The sequence below is a fragment of the Anolis sagrei genome, chromosome 8, assembly GCF_037176765.1.
Source record: "Anolis sagrei isolate rAnoSag1 chromosome 8, rAnoSag1.mat, whole genome shotgun sequence".
NCBI classification, from domain to species: domain Eukaryota; kingdom Metazoa; phylum Chordata; class Lepidosauria; order Squamata; family Dactyloidae; genus Anolis; species Anolis sagrei.
The window spans coordinates 1,751,138-1,765,027 of NC_090028.1; the positions used below are offsets into that span (position 1 = coordinate 1,751,138).

Here is a 13,890-nt window from a genome sequence, read left to right on the forward strand (position 1 = left end):
CACCGTGGCCAAGTCAGACTTCCCAAGGTATATATATAAAATGAATATATGTATGTATGGGTGTGTCTATATATATATATATATATATATAATTGTGTGTGTGTGTGTGTGTGTGTGTGTGTGTGTGTATATATATATATAATGAATATATGTATGTATGTGTGTGTCTATATATATATATATTTATGTGTGTGTGTGTATATATATAAAATGAATATATGTATGTATGTGTGTATGTGTGTATATATATATAATTATGTGTGTGTATATATATAAAATGAATATATGTATGTATGTGTGTGTCTATATATAATTATGTGTGTGTATATATATATAAAATGAATATATGTATGTATGTGTGTGTCTATATATATATATATATATATATATATATATATAATGAATATATGTATGTGTGTGTGTGTATATATATATAATTATTTTTTTAAAATTTTTTTTGTCATGTCAGGAGTGACTCCTGGTGTGAGAGAATTGGCCGTCTGCAAGGACGTTGCCCAGGGGACGCCTGGATGATTTGATGTTTATCATCCTTGTGGGAGGCTTCTCTCATGTCCCCGCATGAGGAGCTGGAGCTGATAGAGGGAGCTCATCTGCCTCTCCCCGGATTCGAACCTGCAACCTGTCGGTCTTCAGTCCTGCCGGCACAAGGGTTTTACCCACTGCGCCACCGGGGACATATATAATTATGTGTGTGTGTGTATAAAATGAATAAATGTATGCATGTGTTTGTCTGTTGTTCATTCGTTCAGTCGTCTCCGACTCTTCGTGACCTCATGGACCAGCCCACACCAGAGCTCCCTGTCGGCCGTCACCACCCCCAGCTCCTTCAAGGTCAGTCCAGTCACTTCAAGGATGCCATCCATCCATCCATCTTGCCCTATATATATATAATTATTTGTATGTGTGTGTGTATATATATATATATATAACGAATATATGTATGTGTGTGTCTATATATAATGTGTGTGTATGTATGTATGTATATATATATATATATATATATATATAATGAATATGTGTGTGTGTGTATATGATAATTATGTGTGTGTGTGTATATATATATAATGAATATATGTATATGTGTGTATATATATATATATAATTGTGTGTGTATGTATATATATATATAATGAATATATGTATGTGTGTGTCTATATATATAATTATGTGTGTGTGTATATATATATAACGGATATATGTATGTGTGTGTCTATATATAATATGTATGTGTCTATATATATAAAATGAATATATGTATGTGTGTGTGTATATATATATGATAATTATGTGTGTGCGTATATAATGAATATATGTATGTGTGTGTCTATATATATATATATATATAATTGTGTGTGTATGTATATATATATATAATGAATATATGTATATGTGTGTGTGTATATATATGATAATTATGTGTGTGTGTATATATATAATGAATATATGTATGTGTGTGTCTATATATATATAATTGTGTGTGTATGTATATATATATATAATGAATATATGTATGTTTGTCTCTATATATATGTGTGTGTGTATGTATATATATATAGAATGAATATATGTATGTGTCTATATATATATATATATATAATTATGTGTTTGTGTGTGCGTATATATATATATATATATATGATAATTATGTGTGTGTGTGTGTGTGTGTGTGTGTGTGTGTATACATATATATAAATAAATATATATTAATGCGAATTGGTTTCCGAGCTGTGAAGAAAAAGCAAGGCAAGGGAAGGGAGGCTTGCCTGCGCCTGCGCAGAAAGTGGTGTCCATGGGAGTGAAATGGGGCGCTTCCCCTTTAAATATGTAAATGACCTCCGCGGGAGGGCGGGGCGCTGCTGAGACAGACAGCCGCCTGGGCGGCCAATCGGGAGCGCGGCTGCTCAGGGAGGGAGGGAGGGAGGGAGGGAGGTGGTGACGTCACCGCAGGCTCCGCCTCTTCCGGCACAGCCGCCATTTCCGGAAAGAAGGAAGAGAGGAGAAGCTGAGGTGATTTTTCCTTATTTCGCCACTCTCAATATTTATATATATATTAATATCGTATGTATATATAAAATATATATTAATAGGGGGAAAACTGTAATGATGATTAAAAAGATAAAGATAAATAATAAAAATATAAAAGATAATAAATAAATATATAATATAATAAATATCTAAATATATAAAAGATAAATATAATAAAAATTATATAATAAAATATATAATTAAATAAATATAATATATAATATGAATAATAAAAATATATAATAATAAAAATTATGATTAAAATATTATAAATACAAAAGAATATAGTAATATGGGAAACACTCTAATATTAAATGTAATGTTACACAATTCTTTAATTTATAATATAAATATTATAAATAAAAATATAACATTAACGTTAAAATATTATAAATAAAAATATATGAATATGAGAGACACTCTTTTGATGACTAAAATATAAATAAAAATACAATAATATGGCAGGCACTCTAAAACTAAATATAATATTATTTTTAATATTATGTTTCTCACCTTTGTAATTGTTTTTATAATTATATAAATGAATTTTTATAATTATATAAATTAAAAATAAGTAATAATTATCATATAGATATATATACACACACAATAAATGAAATGTTTATTATATTAAAAATATTAAAAACAAAAATATATTAATATGGCAGACACTAATGATTAAAATATTATAAATACAAATAAAATATATTAATATTGGAGGCACTATTAAATATGATCGTATTTAAAATAATATTTGTAATATATTGGAATGGGAGGCATTCTAAGAATGAATTTAAAAATAAAAATATATTAGTGTGGCAGGTACTCTTTGTATAATTTAAATATAAATTAAAAAACATGAATATGGGTGACACTCTAATATAATATTATTTAAAATATATTTTATTTATAACATTAACATTAAAATATTATTAATAAAAGTATATTAATATGAGAGACACTCTTATGATGACTGAAATATAAATAAAAATATAATAATAAGGCAGACACTCTAAACTTAAATATAATATTATTTTTAATATTATGTTTCCCACCATTGTAATTATTTTTATAATTATATTAAATAATGTTTATAATTATATAAATAAAAATAAGTAATAATTATCATATATATATATACACACACACACACACACAATAAATGAAATGTTTATTATGATGACTAAAATATAAATAAAAATATAATAATATGGCAGACACTATAATATTAAATATAACATTTTAATAATGTTTTATTTATTATATTTAAAATATTAAAAACAAAAATATATTAATATGGCAGGTACTATATAAATATAAATAAATATATTAATATTGGAGGCACTATTAAATATGATCTTATTTAAAATAATATTATATTTGTAATAATATATTGGAATGGGAGGCAATCTAAGAATGAATTAAAAAAATAAATACAGGTACTCTAAAATAATTTAAATATATAGATAAACAACAAAAAAACATGAATATGGGTATTTATTTATTTATCATGTCAGGGGTAACCAGTCCATTATATTACATTCCTAACAGAACAAAACAAACAGACAGACAAAACACAAAATTTGCAAGCTTGGTAGTTGATTAGATGTCCTTTGACCAGTCTCTGGCCCCTTGGAGTGCCTCTGGTGTCACTATGAGAAGGTCCTCCCTTGTGCATCATGTGGCAGGGCTCAGGGTGCATTGCAGCAGGTGGTCAGTGGTTTGCTCTTCTCCACACTCGCATGTTGTTGATTTCACTTTGTGGCCCCATTTCTTAAGGTTGGCTCTGCATCTCGTGGGGCCAGAGCGCAGTCTGTTCAGCGCCTTCCAAGTCGCCCAGTCCTCTGTGTGCCCAGCAGGGAGTATCTCACTTGGTATTCTGGGTTTGAGCCTGCCACTTTTGGACTCTCGCTTGCTGGGGTGTTTCAGCAAGTGTCTCTGTAGATCTTAGAAAACTATTTCCTGATTTAAGTCATTGGCGTGCTGGCTGATACCCAAACAGGGGATGAGCTGGAGATGTCACTGCCTTGGTCCTTTCACCATTGGCTGCTACTTCCCAGCGAATGTCAGGTGGTGCAATACCGGCTAGACCGTGTAATTTCTCCAGTGGTGTAGGGCGCAGACACCCCGTGATAATGCAGCATGTCTCATTAAGAGCCACATCCACTGTTTTAGCGTGGTGAGATGTGTTCCACACTGGGCATGCATACTCAGCAGCAAAGTAGCACAGCGCAAGGGCAGATGTCTTCACTGTGTCTGGTTGTGATCCCCAGGTTGTTCCAGTCAGCATTCGTATGATATTGTTTCTAGCACCCACTTTTTGCTTGATATTCAGGCAGTGCTATGATAGGTTGCATATTCCAGAGGAGGCAAACCAGACATTCTCCACATCAACACTGACAAAGAAACAACAAGAAGTACTGTTTACCCACAAGGAGAAAGACATTACATAGATTAGAAACCAACACCTTCTCATGACTTTATTTTCCAGATCACCAGACTGGGCCACAGCAACGCCTGGCAGGGGACAGCTAGTTATAAATAAAAACAATATGATGGTTAAAAATCTGATAATTAAAACATATATATTTTTTAATCTTTTTATTATAGTTTTTGACAGCAATACATCAATCGGGTGTTAATCGATAGCATACTGGTTATATGTTAAAAACGTAGCTGGGGGGGGTTATGGGTGGGATAGGGAAAGAGGGGTAGGTGGGGTACCTATCTACTAAGGATGGGGAGGGGGGGTGGGAAAAAACCTGGGAGGAGGGGGGGTGCATGTGGTTTGGAGTGTGGGGCGTTGAGTGTATTAGTATTATTAAGCCCTTTGATTACTCATCCCCCCCCCCCCATGATTGGTTAGTACAAGTGATGTCTTTTATGTTTATCTTCCATCTTCTTTTACTCCTTGCACCGTTTACGTCCTTAGTTTTCTTCTAAATATTTTCTGATTGGAGTCCAGTCTGTTTTATTTTCTCTTGCAGTTTGTTTTGTTCTTATATGTTGTGTCAACATATAATGTCCATTAGCTTTAGCCTCCAATCCTCTAGTTTTGGAATTTCCTCGTTTTTCCATTTGCTTGCTAATACTAATCTTGCTGCGGTAGCCATATGAAATAGGAGCCTGTCCTTATTCTTAGCGATTTCAAAGTCCAGGATTCCTAATAGGTAGCATTCTGCTTTCTTTTCTATTTGTAATTCCAATATTTTGGTTGTTATTCGATGTACCTCCGACTAGAACTTTTTGACCTTCTCACACGTCCACCAGAGGTGTAGAAATGTGCCCTTCTTCTTACACTTCCAACACTTCTCATTTACTTTTTTATAGAACTTGGCTAGTTTGTTAGGTGTTAGATACCATTGAAACATCATCTTTAACCAGTTCTCTCTCAGGCTGTAAGAGTTGGTCCATTTTAGTTTTATCGTCCATATTTTTTCCCATTCTGATGTGTTGATAGTGTGACCCAGGATGCCTGACCACTTTGCAGTGTAGCTGTCTATGCTGTTCCGTTCTATTTTCCAGCTTAGTAGAATTTTGTATAGTTTTGTGATTCCTTTTTTCTCCGTTGCCATAATTCTTTCCCATTGTTTCTCTCACTCCCGTTTGTAGTTTAGCAAGGCGCCAACACTCTTGGGCAGAAGAGGCGGAAGGGCTCGCAAAACTACAGCTCCAGGGTTGTTGTTTTTATTATTATTATTCTTACTATTATTACTACTACTCCTATTAATTGCCATGGCTCAATAATAGATCAATGATATTGCAGGTGAAGCAAGGAGGAAGGCAAGAAAGAACAATAAAGAAGGAAAAAAAGGGAAAGAAGGAAGGCATAATTAAGCCTTCAAGTGGTCTCCAAAAGGTCCCAAATGTTTCCTGATTCTGAAAGGCTTCTCTGACCAGCGGCAAAGTTACAATTTTTCACCCTTTAGCAGAACTTTAACTGGCCCCTGGGAGAGAAATATCTCTTAACGAGGCATGTTTTTAATAATGTTTTGTCAAAGGCTTTCATGGCCGGAATCACTGGGTTGCTGTACATTTTTGGCCATGTTCCAGCAGCATTCTTTCCTGAAGTTTTGCCTGCATCTGTGGCTAATGGCACCTTCAGAGCTTCTGTTCGCAATGAAGCAAGTGGAATAGTGTATATATTCCTGTGGAATAATATCCAGGGCGGGAGAAAGAACCCTTGTTTGTTTGAAGCTGTCAGAGAATTTGGGAGTATATGCGCAGCGGAAGAGGTTGCTAGATCAAAAGACCCAGGACTCCAAAAATCAGGACTGCCGTTTTACAGTTACAAAAAACACAAAGTTTACTAAGCACATCTACACACGTCCATTCTTAGCGTGCAATCATCAGGAACTACAAAGCGCAGCATAAACAGTTTCAGAACATGTGCTTATCAGACCTCTGGCTATAACCGGATACTCCTTCTTCTTCCCACAGCCAGAGAACATATTATCTCACTTCTGTCAAGGTTACTTTTCTCTCTGCTTCTCACAGTATTTCTAATACACAATTGAACATAATAGAATCCATCTTGAAACACATCTTAATCCATCTTGAATTACATAGAAACACATTGAAAAACACACATGCATACCTCAATAATCCTGACAGAAACAAGGGTGAACCTTGCAATGAACAAGCTTGAATTAGCATTGGAGTAGCCATGAAGTCTGCAGAGTCAATCAGTGAGGATATCTGCACAGAGGCGGCCTGGCCTCTGTTGCCTGGAGGAACCCTCTGTTTGGGTGGTGTTAGCTGGCACCTGATTGCTTGCTGTCTGGAGTTCTCCTGTTTCTGAGTGCTGGACACAGAATCTTATTTGAAAACGCAGAAATGTTGGGCCATTCACACCTGCTTCAAGCAGACAAGGGTTCTTCCTCCCACCCTGGACATTATTCCACAGGGATAGAGACACTCCACTTGCTTCATTGTCCAACAGAACCTCTGAAGACCCTGATGTTTGCATTTCTGGGTGTTTCCATTTTCAACATGACCCATAAAGGGAAAAGTTTCTTGCCTTCATCCTTGATCTTTTGCTTCTTTCTTAACCAGGGAAATGAGGATTCTATGGAGCCACCCCTTGGATGCAGCAATGAAATCAATAGTATAGGAAGAAGAACTTCTCTCTAGGTGATGGACTTGCTGAAATCTTGACCTCACATACAGATAAGGAAAGAAAAAAGGAGACTGAAACATCTGTATTGCAATTAAACACCTGTATCATGGCTGACATGAAGGAGAAAGCATTCATATGCCTGGAATGTGGGAAGAGTTTCACTCAGAGGGGTGATCTGAAGCGACATCAAAGGAGTCACACTGGGGAGAAACCCTATACATGCCCGGAGTGTGGGCAGAGCTTCACTCAGAGTGGAAATCTACGTTCACATCAAAGGAGTCACACTGGGGAAAAACCCTATACGTGCCTGGAGTGTGGGCAGAGCTTTACTAAGAGTGAAAATCTACATAAACACCAAAAGATTCACACTGGGGAGAAACCCTATACATGTCTGGAGTGTGGGCAGAGCTTCATTGAGAGTGGAACTCTACGTTCACATCAAAGGATTCACACTGGGGAGAAACCCTATAAATGCCTGGAGTGTGGAAAGAGCTTCACTGAGAGTGGAACTCTACGTTCACATCAAAGGATTCACACTGGGGAGAAACCCTATACATGCCTGGAGTGTGGAAAGAGCTTCACGGAGAGTGGAAAGCTACGTAGACATCGAAGGATTCATACTGGGGAGAAACCCTATACGTGCCTGGAGTGTGGGCAGAGCTTTACTACGAGTGAAAATCTACACGAACACCAAAAGATTCACACTGGGGAGAAACCCTATACATGTCTGGAGTGTGGGCAGAGCTTCACTCAAAGTGGACATCTACATAGACACAAAAGGATTCACACTGGGGACAAACCCTATACATGCCTGGAGTGTAGAAAGAGCTTTGTTCGGAGTTCAGATCTACATTCACATCAAAGGATTCACACTGGGGAGAAACCCTATACATGCCTGGAGTGTGGAAAGAGCTTTGCTCACAGTTCAGTTCTACATAAACACCAAAGGATTCACACTGGGGAGAAACCCTATACATGCCTGGAGTGTGGGCAGAGCTTCACTCAGAGTGGAAGTCTACGCTCACATCAAAGGATTCACACTGGATAGAAACCTTATACATGCCTGGAGCGTGGAAAGATCTTTGCTCAGAGTTCAAATCTATGTTCCCATCAAAGGATTCACACTGGGGAGAAACCCTATAAACACATAGTGTGTGGAAAAGTGTCTCTGAGAGTAGAAATCTACATAGACATAGAATCCACACTGGAGAGAACAGTGGTGTTTGACCCCCAAAGAGAGTTTCCCAGATAGAGCTTTCCAGACTTTTCGTGTTAGTGAAACACTTTCTAGACATGCATCCTTTTGTGACACAGTAATTTAGTTTAACAAACAAACCAGAGGTTAAACAACCTCATATAAGATATTCAATATAATACTATATTACATAATATTAGCTGTACCCAGCCATGTGTTGCTATGGCCCATTTTGGAGAAATGGGAAAGAGAGAAAAGTGGAAGAGCTGGCTTCTAAGCTATCAATACACAACTGAAGTGGCAAAGTGTCAACGTAACATAGGCGCATTTTAGTCTCGAGGCCAGAGAGTGATATGGATGTATGGAAGGGCTCCGAGTTTCCTGAGTCCACACTGCCATATAATCCAGTTCAAAGATATATATATAGGTATTGTTGTTGTTATTATAGACATATAGATATTATTATAGGCATATAGATTTTTTATTATTATTGATATATAGATATTATTATAGACATAGGCATATAGGTATTATTATTATAGATGTGTAGATATTATTGACAGATATTATAGTAATAGACATGGTGATTTGAATGCAATATTCCTGCTTCTTGGCAGAATGGGGTTGGACTGGATGGCCCATGAGGTCTCTTCCAACTCTTTGATTCTATGATTCTATGATATTATTACAGACATACAGATATTATTATAGACATGTAGATATTATTGTTATGGACTTATAGATATCATAGACACACACACACACACACATATAATAGACTTATAGATAGTATTATGATAGATATATAGATATTATTGTAGATATAGCTGAGTGTTGCTATAAAATAAAAATGGATGGCCATCTTTTGAGAATGTTTTGATTGTGCCTTCCTGGACAGCCTTTCCTAACTCACAGAGCATGTGTTTTTGTCCTTCCTTTGAATACTGGACTTCATTCCCCAGAATTCCTTCCCATAACTCAATATGGATGAGCTTTCTGGGCACACACACACACACAGAATCCCTCCCGTGTGAGTTCCCAGCAGCCCACCAGAGGCAACCAAGACCCGAGAGGGAAAGGAAAGGAAAGGAAAGGAAAGGAAAGGAAAGGAAAGGAAAGGAAAGGAGGGGAAGGGGAAGGGGAAGGGGAAGGGGAAGGGGGTGGATTTGGAGGTGGGTGTCCTCTCTCTCTCCTTCCCTCCCTCTCTCTGAATCCTTTGGGAAGAGAGAGGCAGGGGATAGGAAAGAGGGATATATGGGCCACCTTTCCCTCCTTCTCTCAATCTGTCTCTCTCTCAGCTCTTGTTTATTTCCCTTGGTGCAGGAGGGAGGGGCGGGGGAGGGTGTTCCTTTAACGCATGCTTTGTATAGTCACTTAGGTTTGTGGGGGTTTAAGTTCTTTCTCGTTAATTTTTTTGTTTTTTTGAGTGAAGAACATACATTGCTTTAGTTGGTGTCTTGTGCCCAAATTTGGTGTCAATTCATCCAGTGGTTTTGGAGTTCTGTTAATCCCACAAATGAACATTACATTTATATTTGTATATAGTTAATAATATAGAGAGACATTTGACTTGAGATATAGGTTTTCTGCTAGAGCTGTAAGTATACAGAACTCTGTGGTTTTGCATTGATGTTGCATTGGGGGCTGTGTGGTGATGGTTGGGGTGTGGAGGGACAGGTGTGTTGGTTTTGTGATGTGTGCTGAGGAAAGCATTGAATTTGGTTTTGCCATGTACAATGACAATAAAGTTACTCTATAATTCCATTCTGTATCATCTTTACCCTCTAAACCAGGGGTCCTCAAACTAAGAACAAAAATGTATGTATGTATATCTTATAAGACTCTCAAGAAAGTAATATACGGTAAATCAGGATTTTATGCTCTCTATTGGAATAAATTGTCTGAGACTTTATAGCATTTAACAAGAATGTTGTCAGCACATTATAAATAAATGTAGGTTATTATGTCAACATGAAGAAATAAACAACAGCCTAAAGATAATAGAGTCCATCCTTTCCTGGAGTCAGATTTCAGTGAAGGAATTCAAAAGTCTCTATCTTTATCTTCAAAAGAATTCTTCTTTTGGCAACACAGTCTCAAGGAATTCTTCTTAGGCAACAAAGTCTTTCTTAGGCAACAAAATCTCAACAAGGTCTCCCGGTATGTTATCCTTGTTTCGAATAATTATCTTCTTCAGGGTGTAGTCTGTTATCATATTATACTTAGTGCACTAAATAAGGAGTAGAAATAACATACACAATAGATACATGAAACTCCCAAAATAACATTGCTAGAGAAACATTTTATAATGACAGTAAAGAAACACGCTACTCTACTTACATACTCTTCAGTAGTACAGGCTCTGTTCCAGTAGGGGTTCTATAACGAGCAATGAGTCATAACTTGGCTGCCTCTTAAATAGAACTACATCTCACAAGAAACAAGTGTATTCAATTTTGTCATTTAGTCCTTGAGGAACCAATGTTCGTAGTTTAAAGATCCAAAAAGATTCCCTTTGCAGCAGGAGTTTTTTTACATCTGTATTTGGTCTGGGTAATATTTTTTCCAAAGGGCAAAATTTAAAGCTATGGTGTGTATGTGCTTTTTCATTAAAATGTACATATAGTGAAGAGTCAGTGGACCCATTCCTTATGCATGAACGATGTTCATTTATCCTAGTTTTAAGAGGTCTAGTGGTTATTCCAACATATAGTAGTTTACAGGGGCATTCTAATAGGTAAACTACATTATCAGTGGAACATGTTGTCAAATGTTGTAATGTGACATTAATGTTGAGTGTTGGATGAGAGTATATTTTACTCTTAAGTGATTGCTGATAACAAAGTATATATTCCTGTGGAACAATATCCAGGGCGAGAGAAAGAACCCTTGTATATTTGAAGCAAGGGTGAATGTTGCAATGAGCAAGCTTGAATTGGCATTGGAGTAGCCATGAAGTCTGCAGAGTCAATCAGTGAGGATATCTGCAGAGAGGTGGCCTGGCCTCTGTTGCCTGGAGGCACCCTCTGTTTGGGAGGTGTTAACTGGCACCTGATTGCTTGCTGTCTGGAGTTCTCCTGTTTCTGAGTGCTGGGCACAGAATCTTACTTGGAAACGCAGAAATGCTGGGCCATTCACACCTGCTTCAGGCAGACAAGGGTTCTTTCTCCCACCCTGGACATTATTCCACAGGGATAGAGACACTCCACTTGCTTCATTGTCCAACAGAACCTCTGAAGACCCTGATGTTTGTGTTTCTGGGTGTTTCCATTTTCAACATGACCCATAAAGGGAAAGGGGGAAATCGTGGAGGTAAAGGAAGTTTCTCGCCTTCATCCTTGATCTTTTGCTTCTTCCTTAACCAGGGAAATGAGGATTCTATGGAGCCACCCCTTGGATGCAGCAATGAAATCAATAATATAGGAAGAAGAACTTCTCTCTAGGTGATGGACTTGCTGAAATCTTGACCTCACGTACAGACAAGGAAGGAAAAAAGAAGACTGAAGCATCTGTATTGCAATCAAACAGCCATATCATGGCTGACATGAAGGAGAAAGCATTTATATGCCTGGAATGTGGGAAGAGTTTCACTTGGAGGAGTCATCTGAAACAACATCAAAGGACTCACACTGGGGAGAAACCCTATACATGCCTGGAGTGTGGAAAGAGCTTCTCTGAGAGTTCAGATCTATATAAACATCAAAGGATCCACACGGGGAAGAAACCCTACACATGCCTGGAGTGTGGAAAGAGCTTCTCTGAGAATTCATATCTACATAGACATCAAAGGATTCACACTGGGGAAAAACCCTATATATGCCTGGAGTGTGGAAAGAGCTTCCCTCAGAGTGGAAGTTTACGTTCACATCAAAGGATTCACACTGGAGAGAAACCCTATATATGCCTGGACTGTGGGCAGAGCTTCACTGAGAGTGGAAGTTTACGTTCACATCAAAGGATTCACACTGGCGAGAAACCCTATAAATGCCTGGAGTGTGGGCAGAGCTTCACTTATAGTTCAGATCTACGTTCACATCAAAGGATTCACACTGGGGAGAAACCCTATACATGCCTGGAGTGCGGAAAGAGCTTCACTATGAGTGGACATCTACGATCACATCAAAGGATTCACACTGGGGAGAAACCCTACAAATGCCAGGAGTGTCGAAAGAGCTTCACTGAGAGTTCAAGTCTACGATTACATCAAAGGATTCACACTGGGGAGAAACCCTATACATGCCTGGACTGTGGGCAGAGCTTTACTACGAGTGGAAGTCTACATACACATCAAAGGATTCACACTGGGGAGAAGCCCTATACATGCCTGGAGTGTGGGCAGAGCTTCACTGAGAGGGGAAGTCTACGTTCACATCAAAGGATTCACACTGGGGAGAAACCCTATACATGCCTGGAGTGTGGAAAGAGCTTTGCTCGTAATTCAGATCTACATAAACATCAAAGGACTCACACTGGAGAGAAACCCTGTAAATGCCTGGAGTGTGGAAAGAGCTTCACTCAGAGTGGAAGTCTACGTTCACATCAAAGGATTCACACTGGGGAGAAACCCTATACATGCCGGGAGTGTGGGCAGAGCTTCATCCATAGTTCAGGTCTACGTTCACATCAAAGGACTCACACTGGGGAGAAACCCTATTCATGCCTGGAGTGTGGGAAGAGCTTTGCTCAGAGTGGAAGTCTACGTTCACATCAAAGGACTCACACTGGGGGGAAATCCTATAAATGCCATGAGTGATGATAGAGCTTCACCCCTTGTTCAAGTTTACATTCACATCAAAGGACTTACTCTGGGGAGAAACCCTCTGAACGCATGTTGTGTGGGAAAAGCTTCTCTGAGAGTTGAAATCTTCATAGACACAGAATTCACATTGGAGAGAACAGCGGTGTTTGACTCCAAAGAGAATTTCCCAGATGGAGCTTTCTCGATTTTTATGTTGTTGAAACACTTTTTAGAAATGCATCCTTTTGAGACAAAGTAATTCAGTTTAACTCGCAAACCAGAGATTAGAACAACACCATATAAGACTTTCCATATATATAATATAATAATAGATAGATAGACATTTCACTAGAGAGATAACAGACTGAGAGATAGCTTCTATTCCAGAGCTGTAAGTATACAGAACTCAGTGGTTTTGCATTGATGTTGCATTGGGGGCTGTGGGGGGGGGGGTGGTTGGGGTGTGGGGGGGGGGGAGGCGTGTGTTGGTTTTGTGATGTGTGCTAAGGAAAGCATAGTGATAGTGAAAGGAATGTACTAATTGGCAAGCCGAGGAAAGACCAGACACTCTTTGATAGGAAAAGTCAAATCAATTAACATTTCCACCTGGAAGGGGGGAGAAGATGGTCTGAAAGATGAAGAGAAAAAAGGGGTCAGGGAGAGGTTTCCCAAGGGAAACAGAATGCTTTTGCTATGGTTTTCTAAATAAATATAGGGCCTGTCAATCTATACTCTTCAATGAGTTCAACGTTTGGTTTTCATGTGTAACCACGCCTTTTGTTTCCTGCCTGG

The 13,890-nt window shown here is 37.9% G+C and overlaps 1 pseudogene; it reads left to right on the plus strand.

The window, feature by feature from the left end:
• The first annotated feature begins 1,989 nt into the window (after window positions 1-1,989).
• LOC132782881 (zinc finger protein 850-like) lies at window positions 1,990-13,538 on the plus strand (annotated as a pseudogene).
• The last annotated feature ends 352 nt before the right edge of the window (window positions 13,539-13,890 follow it).